At 37.7% G+C, this 5,029-nt stretch overlaps 1 pseudogene; it reads left to right on the plus strand.

Annotated features, from left to right (window-relative positions):
• The first annotated feature begins 3,854 nt into the window (after positions 1-3,854).
• Positions 3,855-4,239, plus strand: LOC123641273 (annotated as a pseudogene).
• Positions 4,240-5,029: the final 790 nt, after the last annotated feature.

Consider the following 5,029-nt stretch of genomic DNA (forward strand, 5'->3'; position numbering starts at 1 on the left):
AGAGGACTAGGTAATAAGGAAATGAAGTGAAAGAATCTACTGCAAATGCCTTCATGAAGACTCAGTAAGATTTTGTGGCTATGGATGGAGGGACTTTATAACCTCAGTAACTAGGAGAAAAATAAGGATATTTGGGATAGAGGCACTAGTTTGTGAATGCAGATGAGCCCTTTGTTTGCAGATCTCTAAGGGCGAGATGATATAAAAACTTCCAAGGGGAAATGACCATCAGGTAACCAGAGATTTTTATGAAATTGAATTCAGGGAAATGATCTGGATCAATAGTCAGAGCCTTATCCAACTAGAAGTAATAGAAAATGTTTTAAGGGTGGGGAAAAAATCTTAACTAAATATAATTACCAAAATGTATTAAAATAAATAATCTAGTTAGTATACAGCAAAAGGTTAAAAAAAAAAATCTAAGGATTGTTAATGTGAGTTAAAATTTCCCCCAAAAGGTTAAATTTGAAGTAAGAATAAGATTTCATAGTTTATGACACCTGAGAGTTACTTACTCAAACAGGTATGTTTGATCATATGAGCTTAAGATTCTATGTTTTAGTGAAGAATTTGGACCAATATTTCTTCTTCTCCAAGAAAAAGATTGGTGTACTAACCTACGAGAGAAGAAATTATCCACTCAAGAAGAAAAAGAAATAGAAATAATTGAGTTGCTCACAAGCTGGAATTAAAAGTGCATTTTAAAATTAAAAAAAAGAAAATTTAAAATTAGACCAATGAAAATTCTTTTTATTTGAAGGCAATGTATTGGGAAAAGGAAGTGGGGGAGAGCAATCATGTTTGTTAAACAATAATAAAATGTAAATTTTCAATTAAAGATTTTTTTGTTGACATACGTAGTAATTTTTTTAAAAGTATCTAAACCTTTGAGTAAATAGACATTTAGGGGATGGGAAGAGGAAAAGCAACCAGTAAAGGGGAGATTTTAAAAAATCAGCAAATGTCAAGAAAGTCAAAGAAAGAAGTGGTGTTAAGTACTTTGTGGCCAGTAGTGCTGAGAACTAAAAAGAGGAGCAGGAAGACAAGGACTGGGAAAAAAAACTACCACTTTTCACAACTGGTTTAAAGGGTTCTCAGAGTTGTAATACAATGAGATGCACAGGAATCACATTGCTTAGAGTTAAGAACAGTGAAGAAATGGAGACAAAAAATATAGACACTTTTTATAGTGAGGCAAGAGAAGAGGCAACAGGATGTGGGAAAGTTTTTGTCAAAATGGAGGAGACTCAGGTACACTACAGAAGACAGACCCAACATTGGGAAAAAGAGAGAAAAAGACAGATGGCACAAAGTTCTTAAGAAAGCAAGAGAACATGATGAAGTCAAAGGAAATTGGAGGAACTAACAGTAGACTGCAAGATAATCACTTTTTCTTTCCTGTGAGACCCTGGAAAAGAAGGCAGGAGCAGAAAACATATTTTGCAGTTCAGGAAAGGGTATAGTTATTAGGGAAAAAATCCTTTTGATAATCTACCTTCATCTAAACTCAGTCTGCCTGCCAAGTTGTCACAATCATTGTTTAATGGAAAGGCTTCCCCTAAAGGGAGCAGGTGTGATTGGAACCAATTCAAGTGTGAAGGAGTTAACGCTTCCTTTGGCAGTTTCCCACCTTTCTTCTCCCTCTTCTTTCTACCACATCCTGCAGGTGCCCAGTGGCCCCTCACTGGGGAACTACATCCAGGTCTGCTCCCTGGGGATAATTCTCAACACTACACTTATTAAAAATTTAGACCATTGTGGGTTTTTTTGCCTGTCTGTCAATAAAATACTGGTATATCATTGGGTCTTTTAGAGGCTGAATTACTATTGCCTTCCTCTCCCAGGTTATTTCCTCCAAGCAAAGTGTTCTCTATAATGAAACCTCTGCCAAAGGAACAAGTAGAGTTTCTGGTGCTGGAACAGTCAGTCCACTTGGGGGTTGTTTTGGGTAAAGGGTTCTGACAAGGGTCCCTTCAAAATTATACCATATGTTTGAAATCCACATGGCTTTGATGTAAAACCAGTCCATAAAGAGGTGGTTGAACAGAGATAGACACTCAAGTACAGGAATAATGACTGTGTCTGACACACATCAGTGCTAATTAAATGGTAGCCAGTATTATTTATAACAATAAATTTAATGAATTATTGCTATCGGGTTTTTTTCTCTCCTAAAACTTGCTTTATAAGAGAAAATAAGAGGAATGGGAAATTTCAAATTGGGATAGGCTCTGTATCAGTAGTCACGGTTCTCCAAAGAAACAAAACCAGTAGAGTAGATAGATAGATAGATTTCAAGTAATCAGCTTATACAATCATGTGTTAGGGAAGGTGTGCAGGCTGAAACACTTAGGCAAGAGCTGATGTTGCAGTCTTGAGGCAGAATTTCTTCTTCTTCAGGGAAACCTCAGTTTTGCTCTTAAGACCTTTCAACTGAGTAGCTGAGGCTCATCCACATTATGGAGGGAGATCTCCTTTACTTAAAGTCCACTGATTGCAGATGTTAACCACATCTACAAAATACCTTCACAGCAATACCTAGTATTTGGTTGCATAACTAGGTACTGTAGCCTAGACAAGTTGACACATTAAACTAACCAGCACAGGCCTATGTAATGATGTGTAAGAATAAGGCTGTGTTGGGCACAGTTTTAAGTAGATTGCTGTGTTGCATTATCTTCATACCTTCACACAACCACTTTGCATAGTGATGCTTTAGGGATAGCTAAGACAAGAGGTATGCCTTAATTCTAATAGAGAGAAGAGACAACCCCAGGAGGAGAGATATGAAGGATTCGGAGGATTGAGTAGAAACAGAAAATAAGAATTATTTAGGAGAAACAATCAGAGCCTGAGAATCCCCATGGGGGCTCAAGTATTCATGAAATGAGTTAAAACTATTTTTATTTTTACTTTATTATCCAAGAAAGAGTGACCCCATAAAACTGGAAGATTTGGGAAAACTCAGGTAGGTGACACCTAAGATACATAAAAACAGAATGAGTTTGATGAATTAAATAATGTTCTTTCTATCTGTTATATTTGGTCCTTTTGTGTTGATTCTTTTCTTTTGCATATGAATTATTTTTAAAATTTAGTATGTAAAACCAGATTATCGCATCAATGATTGATTGAAACCAGAATCAATTTTCCTATTAATTTATCAAAATTTGCAGTCCTAAGTAAGTCATGTTGCTTATTAAGAGGAGGAAGAAGAGCTAACATTTACTGTGTGCTTACTACATGCCAAGCCATCTTACTAATTTCCTTACTCTCATTTTCTCCTCAGGAGGGCTTTTTAAGTTAGCTATAATTATCTTGATTTTGCATATAAGGAAGCAAGATTAAAGAGGTTAGACATAACACAAATGAAAAATAGAAGCAAAGTGTATCTAGGTCTCAAGTTAGGGCCTCCAAAGTCCATGCTTGACCAATATGCTGAAGTGCAGTTCCAAAGCTGCAAGACCATTGTTTTTGGAGGAGTTCCCAAATGTGTTCTTAGTTGCCTTAGGGCAACCTGAGAAGATCAGAAGAAAGTTGTGGAGCTTGGAGTGCTAAGACAGGAACCCCTCATCAGCTAGATCAAACTCCACATTAATCATGAATATATTGCTTTCCAGTATTCAAAAAATTATAAAAACCATCTCTTTAGATCATTAATTCCAGCTATCTGCTAGAGGATCTATTAACTGCAATTTTTCTTGAATTAGTACATAGTATCCAAAGGACTTGATGTAGTCTAAACTTACAGTTTGGTGATTGAGGTCCAATCACAAGGTAGAGCAAAAGAACTCCTCATTTAAAATGAATATCAAAAGGCTCTTTCCTTTCCGTCTGGCGGCAGCCATCAGGTAATGGGTGCATACAAGCACATCCAGGAGCTGTGGAAGAAGAAGCAGTCCGATGTAATGCGCTTGCTTTCTCCGAGCGTCCGCTGCTGGCAATGCCGCCAGCTCTCTGTGTTCCACAGGGCTTTCACCCCACCCCGCTGGATAAGGCGCGCAGACTGGGATACAAGGCCAAGCAATGTTGTCATACATAGAATCTGTGTGCGCCGCGGTGGCCTCAAACGCCCAGTTCCTAAGGGTGCAACCTGTGGCAAGCCAGTCCATCATGGTGTCAAACAGCTAAAGTTTGCTCAAGTCTGTTGCCTCGGAGCGAGCTGGATGCCAGCGTGGGGCTCTAAGAGTCCTAAATTCTTATTGAGTTGGTGAAGATTCCACGTACAAATTTTTTGAAGTTATCCTCATTGATCCATTCCTTAAAGCTATCAGAAGAAATCCTGACACCCAGTTGATCACCAAACGGGTCCACAAGCACAGGGAGATGTGTGAGCTGACACCCACAGCCGAAAGAGCCTAAGTCCTGCCATGCAGCTTGGAGAAGGCAGGATACTCTCCAGCTCCACCTTTACGGCTAACATAAGTAATGTTTGTACGATTCATACCTAATAAACAATTTAAGATGTTAAAAAAAATTAAAATAAAATAAAATTTTAAAAAAATCACCTCACTAGCAGGAAAAAATTCAGATCTAAGTAAGATAAATATTCACTGAATAAGTAGCCATGAGCAAACTAAACTAAGTTTTAGATTTTATTTCATCTCTGGCTGCCTATAAAGGCCCACTCATAAATCAGAGCCTATCGTTCCTGGAGTTCTTTTAAAAAAGCAGATAAATAGGACATATATTAGGTAGCACAATCCAAAAATCAAAATATAAAGAGTCTTCAAGTGTTATCAAATCTATTAAGTCCAAAATAGCTCTTTGATGACCAATTTCCAAGTGCTTAAATGGTACAACTGCATCTTAGCTTATGTGAAAATCAATGCAAAAACATGAATCACCAGAGTATGCTGGAGCTTTCCAAAGACAGTTTGTAATTAGCAAATCATTGATCCAAATAGACAGGACCCTGAAAGTTACTGAGACCAGGCAGGTGAAAAGCCAGAGTCACTGTCCTTTACAATTAATCATTACTGCTCTGCTCCCTCCCAGCACTGGATACAAGACTTCCAACCAAACTGTA

The sequence above is a fragment of the Lemur catta genome, chromosome 1 (assembly GCF_020740605.2).
Source record: "Lemur catta isolate mLemCat1 chromosome 1, mLemCat1.pri, whole genome shotgun sequence".
NCBI classification, from domain to species: Eukaryota; Metazoa; Chordata; class Mammalia; order Primates; family Lemuridae; genus Lemur; species Lemur catta.